Here is a 22,184-nt window from a genome sequence, read left to right as displayed (position 1 = left end):
TACTTGAGTGGTAACTAAAGAAGCATGTTTACTAATAAGTTTAAGTTCACCTTTAACATTGGCCATATAATCACCCAAGTGTTCAATCATATTTGAATTGTATTTCAATTGTCTACCAAAATAAGCATTAAAGTCTTATGGCTTAGCCATAAATTTATCAAACACATCTAAGCATGGGCTAGCAAATTTAGTAAATGTGATTTCAGCTTTATCATATATGTAGAGAGAATTTACCTTTACTACCCGTGTCGGGTTATCAAGACCATGAGTTTCTTCAATAGGTAAGGGATTAAGATCATACGTTTCTTCAATAGGCGGTAAATTAAGACCGTGTATTTCTTCAATAGGAGGTAAATTCTTAACATCTTCAGCTTTAACACCTTTTTCTTTCATAGATTTCTTTGCCTCTTGCATATCTTCAGGACTGAGAAATAGAATACCCCTCTTCTTCGGAGTTGGTTTAGGAATAGGCTCAGGAATTGGCTCCGGAGGTGTCCAATTATTTTCATTTGTCATCTTCATCCGGTGTTCTTTCCCTGAAAACAGAACCGGCACAACTATCCAGGTAATCTCTGGAGGCATCGGTTAGTCCATTATAAAATATATCAAGTATTTCATTTTTCTTAAGAGGATGATCAGGCAAAGCATTAAGTAATTGGAGATGCCTCCCCCAAGCTTGTGGGAGACTCTCTTCTTCAATTTGCACAAAATTATATATATATCCCTTAAAGCAGCTTGTTTCTTATGAGCAGGGAAATATTTAGCAGAGAAGTAATAAGTCATATCCTGGGGACTACGCACACAACTAGGATCAAGAGAATTAAACCATATCTTAGCATCACCCTTTAATTTGAACGGAAATATTTTAAGGATGTAAAAGTAACGAGTTCTCTCATCTTCAGTGAACAGGGTGGCTATATCATTCAATTTAGTAAGATGTGCCACAACAGTTTCAGATTCATAACCATGAAAAGGATCAGATTCAACCAAAGTAATTATATCAGGATCAACAGAGAATTCATAATCCTTATCAGTAACAAAGATAGGTGAAGTAGCAAAAGCAGGGTCAGGTTTGATTCTAGCATTTAGAGATTGCTTACTCCATTTAGCTAATAGCCTTTTGAGTTCATTTCTATTTTTGCAAGCTAAAATAGCTAAAGAAGCTTCTTGATAAAAAAACACAACCCTTAGGAATAACAAGTGATTCTTCATCATCACTTTCATCAGTATCATCAGATTCAATATTTTCAATTTCTCTAGCCCTAGCAAGTTGTTCATCAAGAAATTTACCAAGTGGCACAGTAGTATCAAGCATAGAAGTAGTTTTCATCATAAGTATCATGCATAGCAGAAGTGGCATCAACAATAACATACGACATATCAGAACGAATAGCAGAAGCGGGTGTAGGTGTCGCAAGCTTACTCAAAACAGAAGGTGAATCAAGTGCAAAGCTAGATGGCAGTTCCTTACCTCGCCTCGTAGTTGAGGGATAGATCTTGGTTTTTGGATCTCTCAAGTTCTTCATAATGATCAGAAGATATATATCCCAAGTGACTCAAAGAATAGAGCTATGCTCCCCGGCAACGACGCCAGAAAATAGTCTTGATAACCCACAAGTATAGGGGATCGCAACAGTTTTCAAGGGTAAAGTATTCAACCCAAATTTATTGATTCGACACAAGGGGAGCCAAAGAATACTCTCAAGTATTAGCAGCTGAGTTGTCAATTCAACCACACCTGGAAACTTAATATCTGCAGCAAAGTGTTTAGTAGCAAAGTAATATGATAGTAGTGATAACGGTAACAAAAGGTAATGGTAGTAAAAGCAATGTTTTTGGTATTTTGTAGTGATGATAGCAATAGCAACGGGAAAGTAAATAAGCGAAGAACAATATATGGAAAGCTCGTAGGCAATGGATCGGTGATGGAGAATTATGCCGGATGCGGTTCATCATGTGGCAGTCAGAACCTAGGGTGACACAGAACTAGCTCCAGTTCGTCAATGTAATGTAGGCATGTATTCCGAATATAGTCATACGTGCTTATGGAAAAGAACTTGCATGACATCTTTTGTCCTACCCTCCCGTGGCAGCGGGGTCCTTATGGAAACTAAGCGATATTAAGGCCTCCTTTTAATAGAGAACCGGAACAAAGCATTAACACATAGTGAATACATGAACTCCTCAAACTACGGTCATCACCGGTAAGTATCCCGATTATTGTCACTTCGGGGTTAACGGATCATAACAAATAATAGGTGACTATAGACTTGCAAGATAGGATCAAGAACACTCATATATTGATGAAAACATAATAGGTTCAGATCTGAAATCATGGCACTCGGGCCCTAGTGACAAGCATTAAGCATAGCAAAGTCATAGCAACATCAATCTCAGAACATACTGGACACTAGGGATCAAACCCTAACAAAACTAACTCGATTACATGATAGATCCCATCCAACCCATCACCGTCCATCAAGCCTACAATGGAATTACTCACGCACGACGGTGAGCATCATGAAATTGGTGATGGAGGATGGTTGATGATGACGATGGCGACGGATTCCCCTCTCCGGAGCCCCGTACGGACTCCAGATCAGCCCTCCCAAGAGGTTTTAGGGCTTGGCGGCGGCTCCATATCGTAAAACACAATGATTTCTTCTCTCTAATTTTTTTCTCCCCGAAACACAATATATGGAGTTGGAGTTGGAGTCGGAGAGGCAACAGGGGGCCCACGAGGTAGGGGGGTGCGCCCCCCACCCTCGTGGAGAGGTGGTGGCCCCCCTGGCCTTCATCTTTTGCAGGTATTTTTCATTTGTTCTGAAAAGTTGCTCCGTGAAGTTTCAGGTCATTCCGAGAACGTTTGCTCCTGCACATAAATAACACCATGGTAATTGTGCTGAAAACAGCGTCAGTCCGGGTTAGTTCCATTCAAATCATGCAAGTTAGAGTCCAAAACAAGGGCAAAAGTTTTTGGAAAAGTAGATACGTTGGAGATGTATCAGGCATGTAGAACAAGAAATTGATCTCAAAGGGCATGAAGAACAACAAACTGATCTCGAAGGGACTGAAGAACCTACCCCTCCTGTGAAAGCAAGGTCTTTGAAAGCAAAGTCAAGAAAGCAAGTGCTTCGAAGAGGCAAAAGAATGTCAGCAAGGCTGAAGACTTAACTTTGGTCGATGCATACCTCGAGATAACTCAACATCCAATCATAGGTGTAGAACAATATTGTGATTGTTATTGGAAAAGAATCGATGCTTACTTCCATGCCAATTAATCTGAAGACCATGGCACACACAAGGATCTCTTCAACGTCGTTGGGCTTTTATTCAAGAACAAGTGAATTGGTTTTGTGCAAGTTATGCTCAGCTCCTGAATAGGAACCAAAATGGGATGACGCATGATAATAAGGTAACAAATATTGCTTTGCATGGTGCATGTATTGTTCATATGCTTGGAGACAAGGAAAATAAATCATTTGGATTGATGCATTCCTTTAATAAGTTGGAAGACACGGAGAAGTGGAAATCTCGGCCTCAAAAAAAGTAGAAGACATCCTAGTTGGATACTGCCGATTCATCATCTGCTAGTGTGTTTGAGGATGAAGCTACATCTCCCTCTAAAGTTGTTCCCAAGAAAAGGGCACCTAGAATCAAGAGGGCTATAGATGCAATACGACGGGCTCAAAGTTCTTCCACTACATATAATAGTAGTGCCATGGAATCATTTGGTGGTATCTTGGAGACTAGGGAGTCAAAGAGACAAGAGAAATTTGAGCTCATGGTTGCAATGGAAAAATATAGAGAAGAATGTAGGTTGGTAGAGAAAGAAATAAACTTGCAATACAAGAGAAAAAAGATGGAATTAGAAGAAGAAAATATACAAATCATGAGAATGGCGGAAGAACGGATGATGGGGGTTGAAGAAAGCAAAATAATGAGCATGGACCTTACTGGAATGGACGAGCAAGAACAAGAATTCTACAAATTAAGGAAGGGCCAGATCATCAACCGACATCGTAACTCGTCGGCTTGAGCTATGTGTTGTAGGTTGTACTACTTATTATCTTCGAACCTTTTGGATGCACTATGTGTAGTAATCTGTACTAGTTATTGTCTTTGACAATTTGGATGATGAACTATGTGTTGTAAGTTGTACTACTTATTATCTTAGAACCATTTGGATGAACTATGTGTAGTAATCTGTACTATGTCTCTGAAACATTTGCTTGACTATGTTAACTAGATAATTGCTTCCATTATGTAGAGAATAATAGAAGGTACTGCTTACACAACATGATAATTTAAAAACATTACACCCTTGCATAATCTAAAATGATGACATAGACTACATTATTACTAACACCTAACAATTATTAAAGCTACATCAGTCCACGGATCTGCCGCAGGTGCTCAACTAGATGAAGTTGACGTTGTCGGTTAACTTGTTTGTTTCGAATATCACTTTGAAGAAACTGAGTCAATGTAGCCGCCTCTTGGTGAGCAGGTATCACTAGTTCTCCCATGTTACCATAACGGTAGTCTACAAGACTTGAACAAATCATCTTCTATTATAATGTTATGTAGGATGATACAAGCTGTCATCACTTCTCCGAGTGTCTCCAGATCCCAATACCTTGCTGGTCCACGTACAATAGCAAAACGAGCTTGCAAAAAACTAAAGGCTCGTTCAATATCCTTCCGACATGCTTCTTGAAACCGGGAGAAATTTTTTGTTCTTTTCACCTTTTGGATTTGGAATTGTCTTCACGAATGCTGCCCACTGCGGATATATGCCATCTGCAATGTAATACCCTGTGTTGTAGTTGTGACCATCAATGGTATAATTCACTTCTGGAGCATGCCCTTCAACTAGATTTGCAAACACGGGTGAATGGTGGAGAACATTATATCATTATGAGATCCTGGTAAACCAAAGAAAGAATGCCAAATCCAAAGGTCTTGTGAAGCAACGACTTCAAGAATGATTGTGGGTACGCGTTTATGGCCAACAAAAAACCTTTGTGTGAAGTAGGGCAATTTATTCACTTCCAATGCATGTAGTCGATACTTCTGAGCATACCCTGAAACCCGCTTTGCTCTCCAATTGCAAGTAATCTAGCAGTATCTTCAGCATTTGGAGATCTCAGGTACTGACCCCCGAAGACCTCGATCACACAGCACGCACAAATCATCTAAGATTTTCTAAAGCGGTGGAATTGCTAGCCAACAATACTGATAGGTAAAATCAGCTGCTATCACATAATTAACCTAAGATTTGAAATATTGTGGTCAACTTTTGATAAGGATGCAAACCATGAACCACAACACTATTTCTTCTCAGGGAAAAACAGCTATCATGTGCCCCTATAGCACTTGCTATGCGCAGACAAAGAGGACGATGTATTCTATACCTGTGAAGAAAAACTTAAATGAGACATGAAGAGAGACTACTGTGGTGAAAATGAAATAGATGCACTAGTTTCATACATATTGCGAAACATCCTTGCCTTGAAGGTACATTTCTGTGCAAAATAGTCTTTGTGGAGGTTCTAAAAGCGTTCTGCAAAATCGCGCTGAAGAGATTGACATCGCGGTTGTGAATCTCGACGTCGTGGAGCATCCAACTGGGCTTGATCTTCCTCTGCTATGATTGCAGCTATCATGAGTTCCTCGTCTTCGGAGGAGGAACCTTCGCAAAATTGCCGGGCCAAGCTTCGATGGTGACTCATTTCGTTCTGGAGAGATGGTGAAAGAGAAGTAGAAAAGGAGGCATGATCAGGATTGTGAAAGATTTTGTTCAAATAGGGGTGCTTTATTACTTAAAAGGTTTAAGCATTACACCCGGCCTCTGCATAGTTAAGATGCACACAGACAAACAAAGTCCTCTTGTACAAACAAAAAATAAAAGGCGGAATACAAAAAACATGTAGAGTCTGTATAACACCTAAAGTGGAGGTGGGCCAATCCTAAAATCATGCTGTCACCCATGTTGGGTAAATGTATCCCTCCCGTATCCTCCAATCATGTACACACCTCCGTAAATAGGTCTCGATTCTCCACGCATTGTAGAGAGCACCATAAACGAAGAGTCCCAATATATTTGTAGATAACCTGCATTAGTGAAGTACTTTTATCGTTAAAAACCTTATCATTTATACATAGCCAAAGCGACCAAATAACGGCAAGCGCTCCCAACCTGATAACCCACAAGTATAGGGGATCGCAACAGCTTTCGAGGGTAGAGTATTCAACCCAAATTTATTGATTCGACACAAGGGGAGCCAAAGAATATTCTCAAGTATTAGCAGTTGAGTTGTCAATTCAACCACACCTAGAAACTTAGTATCTGCAGCAAAGTGTTTAGTAGAAAAGTAATATGATAGTGATGGTAACGGTAACAAAAGAGTAATGAAAGCAAAGTAATGTTTTTGGTATTTTGTAGTGATTGTAACAATAGCAACGGGAAAGTAAATAAGCGTAAACCAGTATATGGAAAGCCCTCAGGCATTGGATCAATGATGGATAATTATGCTGGATATGGATCATCATGTAACAGTCATAACATAGGGTGACAAAGAACTAGCTCCAATTCATCAATGTAATGTAGGCATGTATTCCGAATATAGTCATATGTGCTTATGGAAAAGAACTTGCATGACATCTTTTGTCCTACCCTCCCATGGCAGCGGGGTCCTAATGGAAACTAAGGGATATTAAGGCCTCCTTTTAATAGAGAACCGGAACAAAGCATTAGCACATAGTGAATACATGAACACCTCAAACTACGGTCATCAACGGTAAGTATCCCGATTATTGTCACTTCGGGGTTAACGGATCATAACACATAATAGGTGACTATAGACTTGCAAGATAGGATCTAGAACTCTCATATATTGATGAAAACATAATAGGTTCAGATCTGAAATCATGGCACTCGGGCCCTAGTGACAATCATTAAGCATAGCAAAGTCATAGCAACATCAATCTCAGAACATGGTGGATACTAAGGATCAAACCCTAACAAAACTAACTTGATGGAATTACCGTGCAGCAAGCCTACGATGGAATTACTCACGCACGGCGGTGAGCATCATGAAATTGGTGATGGAGGATGGTTGATGATGACGACGGCGATGAATCCCCCTCTCCGAAGCCCCGAACGGACTCCAGATCAGCCCTCCCGAGAGGTTTTAGGGCTTGGCGGCGGCTCCGTATCGTAAAACGCGATGATTTCTTCTCCTTTATTTTTTTCTCCCCGAAAGTAGTTATATAGAGTTGGAGTTGGAGTCGGGGGGTTTCCAAGGGGTCCACGAGGTAGGGGCACGCCCCCCTAGGGCGCCCCCACCCTCTTGAGAAGGGTGTGGGCCCCCTGGTCTTCATCTTTGGCAAGGATTTTTTATTATTTATTGTAAGATATCCCGTGGAGTTTCAGGTCATTCCGAGAACTTTTGTTTTCTGCGCATAAAACAACATCATGGCAATTCTGCTGAAAACAGTGTCAGTCCGGGTTAGTTCCATTCAAATCATACAAGTTAGTGTCTAAAACAAGGGCAGAAGTGTTTGGAAAAGTAGATACGTTGGAGACGTATCAACTCCCCCAAGCTTAAACCCTTGCTTGTCCTCAAGCAATTCAGTTGACAAACTGAAAGAAATAAAGAAAAACTTTTACAAACTCTGTTTGCTCTTGTTGTTGTAAATATGTCAAGCTAGCATTCAAGTTTTCACCAAAGAATATAACTAACCATATTTGCAATAATTCTTAGGTCCCATGTTTACTCATGTCAATAGCATAATCAACTAGAGAGCCATAATAATAAAACTCGGATGACAACACTTTCTCAAAACAATCATAATATGATATAACAAGATGGTATCTCGCTAGCCCTTTCTGAGACCGCAAAACATAAATGCAGAGCACCTTTAAAGATCAAGGACTAACTAGACATTGTAATTCATGGTAAAAGAGATCCATCATAGTCACACCCAATATAAATTAACAGTAATGAATGCAAATGACAGCGGTGCTCTCCAACTGGTGCGTTTTAATAAGAGGGTGATGACTCAACATAAAAGTAAATAGATAGGCCCTTCGCAGAGGGAAGCAGGGATTTGTAGAGGTGCCAGAGCTCGGTTTTGAAATAGAGGTGAATAACATTTTGAGCGGTATACTTTCATTGTCAACATAACAACCAAGAGATGGCGATATCTTCCATGCTACACACATTATAGGCGGTTCCCAAACAGAATGGTAAAGTTTATACTCCCCCTCCACCAACAAACATCAATCCATGGCTTGCTCGAAACAACGAGTGGCTCCAACATACATCAGGTCCCAGGGGGAGTTTTGTTTGCAATCATTTTGATTTAGTTTGCATAAAGCATGGAACTGGGCATCCCGGTGACCAGCCATTTATCTTGTGAGTGAGGAGCGGAGTCCACTCCTCTTGAGAATAACCCGCCTAACATGGAAGATACAGACAACCCTAGTTGATACATGAGCTATTCGAGCATACAAAATAGGATGATTATTTGAAGGTTTAGAGTTTGGCACATACAAATTTACTTGGAACGGCAGGTAGATACTGCATATAGGAAGGTATAGTGGACTCATGTGGAATAATTTTGGGGTTTAAGGAGTTTTCATGCACAAGCAGTATTCCCGCTTAGTACAGGTGAAGGCTAGCAAAATACTGGAAAGCGACCAACTAGAGAGTGACAACAGTCATGTACATGCATTAAAATTAATAAACATTGGACGCAAGCATGAGTAGGATATAGTCCACCATGAACATAAATATCGTGAAGGCTATGTTGATTTGTTTCAACTACATGCGTGAACATGTGCCAAGTCAAGTCACTTAAATCATTTAGAGGAGGATACCACCCTATCGTACCACATCATAACCATTTTAATAGCATGTTGGCACGCAAGGTAAACCATTATAACTCATAGCTAATCAAGCATGGCACAAGCAACTATGATCTCTAATTGTCATTCCAAACATCTTTATTCATAACAAGCTGCATCAAGAACGATTAACTCATCATATTTACAAAAACAAAAGAGGTCGAGTTCGTACCATCTTTTCTCATCTCAGTCAGTCCATCATATATCATCATAATTGCCTTTCACTTGCACAACCAAATGACGTGAATAATAATAAGAGTGCACGTGCATTGGAATAAGCTGGAATCTGTGAGCAATCAATAAACAGGAGAAGACAAGGCAATATGGGCTATTTTGTCAGATAAACAATAATGCATATAAGAGCCATTTCAACAATTTAATCATGGTCTTCTCCTACTGACCCCCAAAGAAAAGAAAAGAAATAAAACTATTTACACGGGAAAGCTCCCAACAAGCAAAAGAAGAACATGAAATATTTTTGGGTTTTCTTTTTAATTACTACTGCAAGCATGGAAAGTAAAATTAATTAAAAGCTACAACTAATTTTTTTTCTTAAGGTTCATTAAACACATAAGAAGAAAGCATAAAAGAAAATAAACTAGCATGGATGATACAATGAAAAAGTATGAGCACCGACATTTAGCAATGAGTGTCTGTGAACATAAATGTAATGTCGGTGAGAAATACGTACTCCCCCAAGCTTAGGCTTTTGGCCTAAGTTGGTCTATGGCCACGGCTGGCCTGGCTGATATCCATAATAATAATTGTTGGGGTCGTACTGTGATGAGGAAGAAGAAGGCCCCAATTGCCACTGGCTGGCAATCGTCTCCGGATCCCACTGATAGTTAGACTGTCGTGAAGGATCAAATTGTGGTTCCGGTTCTGGCTCCTCGGCTGGTGCAGGGTTCCGGTAGGCGTGGATAGCCGTCAACGGAACAAGGTACTTTCCTATTGTCAAATCAAACAAAGCAGGAGCAGGCAAGGTAATGGTCTCAGGATGATGTTTATTAAAGAACAATTGATATTTAAGCTCTCCTTCCCTATTCTTAACAATAAAATCATGTGCCTCCATACTTTTATAATCTAGATAAACACGAGGCAGCACTTTCTTCCTTCTTAGCATGCCTAATAGGTATGTTAAAATGTGCAGCTAGGCGTGTAGCATAAATGCCTCCAAAGATGGGACCCTTAGTACGGTTCATACTTAACCGTCTAGCAATAATGCCGCCCATACTAAAAGTGTTATCACTATATAAACCTTGGAGAAAAATAATAGTATCAGGGATACTAAGGTTTCCACAGTTTCCGCGACCAATTAAGCAACGACTAGCAAATAATGCAAAGTAACGTAAGACAGGAAAATGTATGCTAGTGATTCGTGCATCGGAAACCTTCCTAGTTTCCCCTATAGTGATAGTATTAATAAATCCCTCCACATCATCATGATGTGGTTCTTCTGTCTTGCCCCCAAAAGGGACTAAACAAATCTGACAGAAATCATAAAGAGACATCTCCTTATGCTCATCATATAAATGAAACTACACCGTAGGTGGTGAGTTCCTAGAATGAAAATGAAAGTTTTGCACAAAGGTATTTGTGAGTAAGAGATACTGATCACATTGGTCGTGGAGGAAAGCGGTGAGTCCTGCATTATGAGACAACTCATGAAAATCTTCATAAATCCCGGCTGCTCTCAAGAAATCCTCGGAGGGCCATTCACACTCCCGAACCTCTACGGTGCGCGGCAAATTATACTTAGGCTTCGGTGCCTTTTCCTTCGAGCTTTGGCTCCATGAGCCCCTCAATAATCTCCTCATCATTTTCTGAAAAATTCTGAAATTTTTAGTAACTTCAAAATAAAAGTTAACCAAACTCAATAATATTGATAGCAACTACTCCTACAAGTGCCTAGGGCCTATATCATGCATCAAAAGTACTTTTGACCATATAAATTTGACATGCAAGCTCAAGAACAAGGTCACCTAAGCAGCACAAATTTACAATGAATAAAGCACTAGAACAAAAACTAATTGGACCAATGGAGGAGTCACATACCAAGGAACAATCTCCCAAAGCAGTTTTGTGAGAGGTGCTTCGAGCAAGGAGATCAAAAATGGCAGCAAATCGAGCTTGGACTCGGGTTTGAGCTGGTTTTTTGTGTTTGGGGGAGGAAGATGAAGTGTGTGGCTGAAAGAATAAGTGGAGGAGGGCCACCGTGGGCCCACGAGGCAGGGGGCGTGCCCTAGGGGGGTGGGAGCGCCGTCCACCCTCGTGGCAAGGTGGTTGGCCCCCCTGGTGTGTTCTTTGTTCCATAAATCCTCAAATATTCTAGAAAAACATATTTAATTTTCAGGGCATTTGGAGAACTTTTATTTTCGAGGTATTTTTATATTACACGGATAATCAGATAACAGACAGAGAATTATTTATTTTTACTTTATTTCAACTAAATAACAGAAAGTATAGACATGGTACATGAGGTTGTGCTTCTAGTTTCATCCATCTCATGCTCGTCAAAAGGAATCCACTAACAAGGTTGATCAAGTCTTGTTAACAAACTCATTCCGATTAACATGAAACCAGAGAAATTTCGAATAACACTAGGTTACCTCAACGGGGATATGCACATCCCCAATAATAAGTATATCATATTTCTTCTTGACAGTAGGAAGAGGAAATTCAAAACCTCCAAATATAATCGATGGAATTTTTCCGATGAATTGATACTATGAACTTGAGGTTGTTTCCTCGGAAAGTGTACCGTATGCTCATTACTATTAACATGAAAAGTGATATTGCCTTTGTTGCAATCAATAACAGCCCCTGCAGTATTAAGAAAAGGTCTTCCAAGAATAATAGACATACTATCATCCTCGGGAATATCAAGAATAACAAAGTCTGTTAAAATAGTAACGTTTGCAACCACAACAGGCACATCCTCACAAATACCGACACGCATAGCAGTTGATTTATCAGCCATTTGCAAAGATATTTCAGTAGGTGTCAACTTATTCAAGTCAAGTCTACGATATAAAGAGAGAGGCATAACACTAACACCGGCTCCAAGATCACATAATGCAGTTTTAACATAGTTTCTTTTGATGGAGCATGGTATAGTAGGTACTCCTGGATCTCCAAGTTTCTTTGGTATTCCACCCTTAAAAGTATAATTAGCAAGCATGGTGGAAATTTCAGCTTCCGGTATCTTTCTTTTATTTGTAATAATATCTTTCATATACTTAGAATAAGGATTTGTTTTGAGCATATCAGTCAATCGCATACGCAAAAAGATAAGTCTAATCATTTCAGCAAAGCGCTCAAAATCCTCATCATCCTTTTTCTTGGATGGTTTGAGAGGAAAAGGCATGGGTTTCTGAACCCAAGGTTCTCTTTCTTTACCATGTTTCCTAGCAACAAAGTCTTTCTTATCATAGCGTCGATTCTTTGATTGTGGGTTATCAAGATCAACAGCAGGTTCAATTTCTACATCATTATCATTAATAGGTTGAGCATCATTATGAACATCATCATTAGCATTTTCATTAGGTTCATGATCATTACCAGATTGAGTTTCAGCACCAGAAATAGAAATATCATTTGGATTATCAGGTGGTTCAGCAATAGGTTCACTAGAGGTTTGCACAGTTCTATCATTTTTCTTTTTCTTCTTTTTAGAAGAACTAGGTGCATCAATATTATTTCTATGAGAATCTTGGTCAATTCTCTTAGGGTGGCCTTCAGGATACAAAGGTTCCTGAGTCATTCTACCAGTTCTAGTAGCCACTTTAATAGCATAATCATTTTTCTTACTATTCATCTCATTGAGCAATTCTTTTTGAGCTTTAAGTACTTGTTCTACTTGAGTGGTAACCATAGAAGCATGTTTGCTAACAAGTTTAAGTTCACCTCTAATATTAGCCATATAAAGACGCAAGTATTTAATCATATCAGCATCTTGTTTTAATTGTCTACCAAAATAAGCATTGAAGTCTTCTTGTTTAAACATAAAATTATCAAACTCATCCAAGCATTGACTAGAAATTTTAGTAGGAGGGATTTCAGCTTTATCATATCTATAGAGAGAATTTACCTTTACTACCTGTGTCGGGTTATCGAGGTCTGGAGGTTCTTCAATAAATAAAGGATTAAGATCATATGTTTCTTCAACAGGCGGTAAATTAAGACCATGTATTTCTTCAATAGGAGGTAAATTCTTAACATCTTCAGCTTGAATACCTTTTTCTTTCGTAGATTTCTTTGCCTCTTGCATATCTTCAGGACTGAGAAATAGAATACCTCTCTTCTTTGGAGTTGGTTTAGGAATAGGATCGTTAATTGGAGCAGGAGCTGGCTCAGGAGCTGGCTCCGGAGGTGTCCAATTATTTTCATTTGTCAACATATTATTCAATAAGATTTCAGCTTCATCCGGTGTTCTTTCCCTGAAAAGAGACCCAGCACAACAATCCAGGTAATGTCTGGAAGCATCGGTTAGTCCAGTATAAAAGATATCAAGTATTTCATTTTTCTTAAGAGGATGATCAGGCAAAGCATTAAGTAACTTGAGAAGCCTCCCCCAAGCTTGTGGGAGACTCTCTTCTTTAATTTGCACAAAGTTCTATATTTCCTTTACAGCAGCTTGTTTCTTATGAGTAGGGAAATATTTAGCAGAGAAATAATAAATCATATCCTGGGGACTACGCACACTACCAGGATCAAGAGAATTAAACCATATCTTAGCATCACCCTTTAATGAGAACAGAAATATTTTAAGGATATAAAAGTAGCGAGATCTCTCATCATTAGTGAACAGGGTGGCTATATCATTTAATTTAGTAGGATGTGACACAACAGTTTCAGATTCATAGCCATGAAAAGGATCAGATTCAACTATAGTAATTATATCGGGATCAACAGAGAATTCACAATCCTTATCAGCAACACAGATAGGTGAAGTAGCAAAAGCAGGGTCAGGTCTCATCCTAGCATTTAGAGATTGCTTATTCCATTTAGCTAATAACCTTTTGAGTTCATATCTATCTTTGCAAGCAAAAATAGCTAAAGAAGAATCTTGATCAAATAAATAACCCTCAGGAGTAACAAGTGATTCTTCATCATCACTTTCATCTTCATAATAAGATTCAATATTTTCAATCTCTCTAGCCCTAGCAAGTCGTTCCTCGAGAAAATCACTAAGTGGCATAGTAGTATCAGGCATAGAGGTAGTTTCATCATAAGTATCATGTATAGCAGAAGTAGCATCATCAATAACATGCGACATATCAGAACGAATAGTAGAAGTAGGTTTAGGTGTCGCAAGCTTACTCATAACAGAAGGTGAATCAAGTGCAGAGCTAGATGGCAGTTCCTTACCTCCCCTCGTAGTTGAGGGATAGATCTTGGTTTTTGGATCTCTCAAGTTCTTCATAGTGTCCAGCAGATATAAATCCCAAGTGACTGAAAGAATAGAGCTATGCTCCCTGGCAACCGCGCCAGAAATTAGTCTTGATAACCCACAAGTATAGGGGATCGCAACAGCTTTCGAGGGTAGAGTATTCAACCCAAATTTATTGATTCGACACAAGGGGAGCCAAAGAATATTCTCAAGTATTAGCAGCTGAGTTGTCAATTCAACTACACCTGGAAACTTAGTATCTGCAGCAAAGTGTTTAGTAGCAAAGTAATATGATAGTGATGGTAATGGTAACAAAAGAGTAATGAAAGCAAAGTAATGTTTTTGGTATTTTGTAGTGATTGTAACAATAGCAACGGGAAAGTAAATAAGCGTAAACCAGTATATAGAAAGCTCGTAGGCAATGGATCGGTGATGGAGAATTATGCCGGATGCGGTTCATCATGTGGCAGTCAGAACCTAGGGTGACACAGAACTAGCTCCAGTTCGTCAATGTAATGTAGGCATGTATTCCGAATATAGTCATACGTGCTTATGGAAAAGAACTTGCATGACATCTTTTGTCCTACCCTCCCGTGACAGCGGGGTCCTTATGGAAACTAAGCAATATTAAGGCCTCCTTTTAATAGAGAACCGGAACAAAGCATTAGCACATAGTGAATACATGAACTCCTCAAACTACGGTCATCACCGGTAAGTATCCCAATTATTGTCACTTCGGGGTTAACGGATCATAATACATAATAGGTGACTATAGACTTGCAAGATAGGATTTAGAACTCTCATATATTGATGAAAACATAATGGGTTCAGATCTGAAATCATGGCACTCGGGCCCTAGTGACAAGCATTAAGCATAGCAAAGTCATAGCAACATCAATCTCAGAACATAGTGGATACTAGGGATCAAACCCTAACAAAACTAACTCGATTACATGTTGAATCTCATCCAACCCATCACCGTCCAGCAAGCCTACGATGGAATTACTCACGCACGGCGGTGAGAATCATGAAATTGGTGATGGAGGATGGTTGATGATGACGACGGCGACGAATCCCCCTCTCCGGAGCCCCGAATGGACTCCAGATCAGCCCTCCCGAGTGGTTTTAGGGCTTGGCGGCGGCTCCGTATCGTAAAACGCGATGATTTGTTCTCCTTTATTTTTTTTCTCCCCGAAAGCAGTTATATAGAGTTGGAGTTGTAGTCGGGGGGTTTCCAGGGGGCCCACGAGGTAGGGGGCGCGCCCTAGGGGGGCGCGCCCCCCACCCTCGTGAGAAGGGTGTGGCCCCCCTGGTCTTCATATTTGGCAAGCATTTTTTATTATTTATTGTAAGATATCCCGTGGAGTTTCAGGTCATTCGAAGAACTTTTGTTTTCTGCACATAAAACAACATCATGGCAATTCTGCTGAAAACAACGTCAGTCCGGGTTAGTTCCATTCAAATCATACAAGTTAGAGTCTAAAACAAGGGCAAAAGTTTTTGGAAAAGTAGATACGTTGGAGACATATCACACCCTAAGAAGAGTTCTAAACCTGTGATCAATCACATGTAACCAGTTGCCAAATACATTAGCAACACTACAAGGAGGATACAAACAGAAGTATCTGGATGACTGACCATATAGATCGAGCCAATTTGCATTGGAAGAATAAATATTTTATTGTCTCATCGTGATGAGAAAAAACACATTGTGGATTTTCATGCCAATTCCTCTAGATAAGATTATCTTTAGTAAGAATGGCTTCACGATGAAGATACCATGCAGATATTTTATTCTTAAGAGGTATCTTCATCTTCCAGATCTTTTTGTTATTATCAAATGGCACCTCAGACTGGATTAACGCTCTATACACAGAGATATGAGGGTGATCATGTATTTATATAACTGAAAACTAGTTGTCAGAAAACTAGCCATTAGTAGTTAAGAAGTATTCTTAAAATGTTGAATAAGAGAGATGTTTAGGGAAACTGCTGAAGTTGAGCAATTTTTAGGGGAGATTTTTTTAGGGGTGTCCCCTGTTTTGAGATACAGGGAAGAAATTTTAGGGGAACTGCTGGACTCAACGGTGGAGCGCATTTGAGAACAAGGTGGTCCGCATACAACTTTTTTTCTTGATAAGAAATATGACATGTAAAAATCCCAACTGATTACCAATATTATATAGAAATAGATTGATATGGTCTTACAAACACACTAAAATTCTCAATTAAGTCTAAGTTTTGGATAAAGAAACCTACATAGTACATACTACATAGACCATATATACATAGTACATACCTTGAGATATTATTCAACAATTTTGCATTAAGTATTATTTTCAATCAATAAAGCTATTTGGGGCAGATGATATGCAAAATTATGCATTTGTGTGGTTCATCTGCTCGATAGCATAGCACAACAAGAAAATACTAAATCAGAAATTGGGTATTTCATACATTAAATTAGGCTGACTTGCTTAGTTGTTATCGTTGGACTGGGGCAGTGGGGCACTGGGCGGCCACCACCGGTCTTTGCAGGGGTGTCAGGCGGCCGCAGAATTAGGGGCGTAGGCGCACAACACAGGCAGGGGGAGAGGTGCACAACGCTGGGCAGGGGCGGGCCGTGGGAAGGAGGTGGGATCCTCCTCGGCGGTTGGGATCCGGCTGGCGAGGGCAGCGAAACGACTATGGCGAAGGTGTCAGGTGTCGGTACGAGGCGGCTGGAGGGCTGGTTCTGCTCGATGCAGGCAGCTCAATGACGAGGGCATGGCTGATGCGTTCACTCTGGGTCAACAGGTAAGTGTTATTGGGCCGTTTTTTCTCTAGCCCATTTAGTGATCCATAGGTATATAGGCTTAACAAAAATCCTAGTGTGGGCTGCGGCCAACCCTGGCCACCCTGTAGCTCCGCCCCTGAAAATGCCGCCTATTCACGGTACCTGCTCAGAAGTCAGTCAGTATGATGTTGAACAACTCAAGCTCCATGCATCCAATGTACCCTCTTCCTCTAATTAAAGTTGATAAGAGTACTACTACTATTTATTTAAGCTGGGGATTCTCCTACCCTAGTAGACTGGCGTATATAAACCAGGGGGAACTTGATTCCTCCCACCCACCTTCTAATCATCACAAGTCTCTTGAATCGAGAGAGATCACAATTCAAGGCAAAGCAGAAGCCACACATAGTACTATAGAGCATAGATGGCTCCCCGCGCTCTCTCTTGGATTAGCGTCTCTCTGCTTGACTTCTTGGCGTCCTGGTCATGCATTGCGGGCAGGGGCGCATGGGCACCCAGAAGCTGTAGTGTGCGCTGCTGGACTCATCGAACGGGTGCTACAGCGCAAAGTTGCTCTCGCTGAGCCTCACCGCAGTGAATCCATCGGTCGGGTCGGCGGTTCTGGGTGCCCGTGCGTCCCTGCCCGCAACGCATGACCGGGACGCAAGAAGACAAGAAGAGAGACACTAATCCAAGAGAGAGAGCGAGGAGCCATCTGTGCTCTATAGTACTATGTGTGGCTTCACAAAGCACCTCTCCCACTTAACATAAATCAATCTAGTTGGTCAAACCAAATAGATAGATCGAAGAGAAATACAAAGCTATAACAATCATGCATAATAAAATACAGCAAAGACTTAGTTACTTTCAATGAAGAATCTGATCATAAAACCATAATTCGTCGGACCCCAACAAACAAACTGCAAAATAAGATTACATCAGACGGAACTCCATGGAGATCATGGAGAACTTTGTATTAAAGATCAAATAGAAATAAGAAGCCATCTAGCTACTAGGTATGGACCCGTAGGTCTGTGGTAAACCTCACACATCATTGGAGGTGGAGCAAGGATCATGTACAAGCCCTCCATGATCGATCCTCCCCCCCCCCCCGCGTCGCCAGAGTGATGGAAAAGACCTCCAGATGGGATCGCAGAAGAATAGAAGCTTGCGGCGGTGAAAAAAGTGTTTTGGATGGCTCTATGTTGGTTTGGGAATATTTCAGAATTTATGGAGTTAGAATTAGGTCAAACGGAGCCGCGTGGGACCCACAAGCTTAGGGGGCGCCACCTTGGGGCATGCCAGCTAAGCTTGTGGCTCTCTCGTAGATCTTGTGGCCTCCTTACGAACCTTCTAGGGTCCCTTCTGGTCTACAAAAAACCATTGTAAAGTTTCATTGTGTTCGGATTTCGCTTGGTACTGATTTTCTGAAAAGCCCAAAACAAGTAGAAAATATCAACTGGTGCTGGGCATCGAGTTCATAGGTTAGTAACAAAAATGATATAAAAGTGCATATAAAGTATCTAATATTGATAATATAAAAACATGAAACAATCAAAAATTATAGATATGTTGGAGATGTATCACTAGTCCGTGGACACGGATACGGGAGCCGGCCATCCAACATCATTTCCTAAACGTCTACCCAATTTAGGTTAATTTCATTTCAAATGCATAACAATATGAAAGCAAGTTAAAGTGTCATGTTCATAGCATGTTGTTCTTAGTTTTAACATGCGCCTAATCACAAAAGTACCAGTTTGACAGTCGGTGCGAAAAAAAATGCAGTTTTGCCTTGCCAAACAGGCTTTCTGAGCCTCCTTGATGGAGTCCTGGATTAGGGGGTCTCCGGGCAGCCGGACTATCTCCATTGGCCGGACTGTTAGACTATGAAGATACAAGATTGAAGACTTCGTCTTGTGTTCGGATGGGACTCTACTTGGCGTGGAAGGCAAACTAGGCAATACGGATATGGATATCTCCTCCTTTGTAACCGACCTTGTGTAACCCTAACCCTCTCCGGTGTCTATATAAACCGAAGGGTTTTAGTCCGTAGGACAACAACCATAACATACAATCATACCATAGGCTAGCTTCTAGGGTTTAGCCTCTCTGATCTCGTGGTAGATCTACTCTTGTACTACCCATATCATCAATATTAATCAAGCAGGACGCAGGGTTTTACCTCCATCAAGAGGGCCCGAACCTGGGTAAAACATCGTGTTCCCTGCCTCCTGTTACAATCCGGCCTAGACGCACAGTTCGGGACCCCCTACCCGAGATCCGCCGGTTTTGACACCGACATTGGTGCTTTCATTGAGAGTTCCTCTGTGTCATCACCGTTAGGCTTGATGGCTCCTATTATCATCGATAGCGATGCGGTCCAGGGTGAGACTTTTCTCCCCGGACAGATCTTCGTATTCGGCGGCTTTGCACTGCGGGCTAATTTGCTTGGCCATCTGGAGCAGATTGAAAGCTACGCCCCTAGCCATCAGGTCAGATTTGGAAGTTTGAACTACATGGCCAACATCTGCGGAGACTTGAGCTTCGACGGATTCGAGCCGCAGCCGGGCGCACCGCGCTGTCGCGATGGGTATGACCTAGCTCTGCCACCGAACAGTACCCCAGAGGCTGCGCCTGCATCAGCTCGGACCCTTAGCTCGGAGCCAACTGTGCCAGTCGAGGACGGGTGGTTGGACACCGCCTCAGGGGCTGCAGTCTCAACGGCGATCGAGCCGAACACCAGCCTAAACCTCTGCGCATCCTGTAACTCCAAGGAGCCGGACTCTTTTCCGGACTCCGAACCATCCGCGCCCTTGCCAATCGAATCCGATTGGGCGTCGATCATGGAATTCACCACCGCGGATATCTTTCAGCCCTCGCCCCTTGGCGATATTCTGAATTCACTAAAGTCTCTTTCTTTGTTAGGAGAGCCCTGGCCGGATTATGGAGAGCAGGATTGGGATGCGGACGACGAAGAAATTCGACGCCCACCCACCACCCACTTGGTAGCCACTGTCGATGATTTAACCGACATGCTCGACTTCGACTCCGAAAACATCGACGGTATGGACGACGATGCAGGAGACGAACATGAACCAGAGCCTATAGGACACTGGAAAGCCACCCCGTCATATGACGTATACATGGTGAACACACCAAGAGACGACGACGAGGAACGGAAGGACGCACCGAAGGCTTGTCCCCTCGAGAAGCAGTCAAAGCGGTGGCGCAAGCGCCGCCCCAAATCCTGTCTCAGTAGAAATACAGACCCAGCGCTAGAGCAGGGCGAGGCATTGCCGGACCACGACAACACGGAGAATCAAACTGAACAAACCAATTTTGTCAAAGATAATAGTCCGGACGACATAACACCGGACAGACACCCGGAGCAGCCGAATGCCCGTCAAAGGCTTGTTGCCACCGCGAGGAGTCTGAAAAAGCAGAAGCAAAGGCTCATGGCTGCGCAGGACACACTCCAAATCAGATGGAGTAAAGTACTCAAAACAGCAGCGAAGTACGGTGGCAATCGCCCCACCAAGAGCTACCCAAAGCGGAAGTTGCTACCTGAATTCGATGAGGAGGCCATAGACCCCCACAACCAAAAATTAAGACAGCCATCTGGCCGGATAGACGACCTCACGGCCAACATAAAGCGGCAAGCAACACTGCACATAAGCCAATACGCGGTCTACGCGAGGGCTCGCATCAAAAAGACGGCGAAACCAGATCCATCTATGGACCACGCAAGCGCGCTCTAGCATACGATGCAACACAACAAACATCCGAACAACGCGGTACAGCCAGATACAGGGGTGCCACACACCCCCTATGTTTCACCGATGAGGTGCTGGACCATGAATTTCCAGAGGGATTCAAACCTGTAAACATAGAGGCATACGACGGAACAACAGACCCTGGGGTCTGGATTGAGGACTATATCCTCCATATCCATATGGCTCGGGGAGATGATCTCCACGCCATAAAGTATTTACCCCTTAAACTCAAAGGGCCAGCTCGGCACTGGCTTAAAAGCCTCCCCGAAAATTCCATTGGAAGCTGGGAAGAGCTTGAAGACGCTTTTCGGGTAAATTTTCAGGGGACTTATGTCCGACCTCCGGACATGGACGATTTGAGTCATATAACTCAACAGCCCGGAGAGTCAGCCCGAAAACTTTGGAACAGGTTTCTTACTAAAAAGAACCAAATTGTCGATTGTCCGGACGCCGAAGCCTTGGCAGCTTTTAAGCATAGCGTCCGTGACGAATGGCTTGCCAAACACCTCGGCCAAGAAAAACTGAGAATAATGGCAGCACTAACAAGCCTCATGACCCGCTTTTGCGCGGGTGAGGACAGCTGGCTAGCCAGATGCAGCACCAGCGACCCCAGTACATCTGAAGTTAGAGATGGAAACGGGAAATCACGGCGCAACAGCAATAACAAACACCGGAATAAACAAGACAGAACGAAGATCACGGCAGTAAACGCCGGATTCAAAAGCTCTCGGCCAGGTCAGCAAAAGCCGCCCTTTAAAGGCGCCAGAGATGAACTGTCTAGCTTAAACAAAATTCTGGACAAAATATGTCAGATCCATAACACCCCCGGTAAACCCGCTAATCATACCCACAGAGAATGTTGGGTCTTCAAGCAGTCCGGAAAGCTCAACGCCGTACACAAGGGGGAAGATACACCAAGCGAAGACGAGGATGAGCCTCTCAAGAAAGACACTGGGGAACAAAAGAAATTTCCACCAGAAGTCAAAACAGTAAACGTGTTACACGTGATCAAGGGGAGAAACAAAATGGCACTCCCAGAAAATTACGCCCAAGGGCCTATCATCGCGGAGTGCTGCCACTGGTCGTCTCAACCGATCACTTTCGACCAACATGATTACTCAGCAAGTATCTGGTGTGCAGGATGGGTTGCCCTGGTATTAGACCCAATAATTGACGGGTACCACTTCACACGAGTCCTGATGGACGGTGGCAGCAGTCTAAACCTGATATACCAGAACACAATCTGTGAAATGGGGATAGACCCAACAAAAATTTTCCAAAGCAATACTACCTTTACAGGAGTAACGCCAGGCCCAGGGGTTCATT

This window comes from Triticum urartu, chromosome 7, assembly GCF_003073215.2.
Source record: "Triticum urartu cultivar G1812 chromosome 7, Tu2.1, whole genome shotgun sequence".
Taxonomy (NCBI): Eukaryota; Viridiplantae; Streptophyta; class Magnoliopsida; order Poales; family Poaceae; genus Triticum; species Triticum urartu.
The sequence above is the reverse complement of the archived record's forward strand: the minus strand, read 5'-3'. Positions refer to the sequence as shown.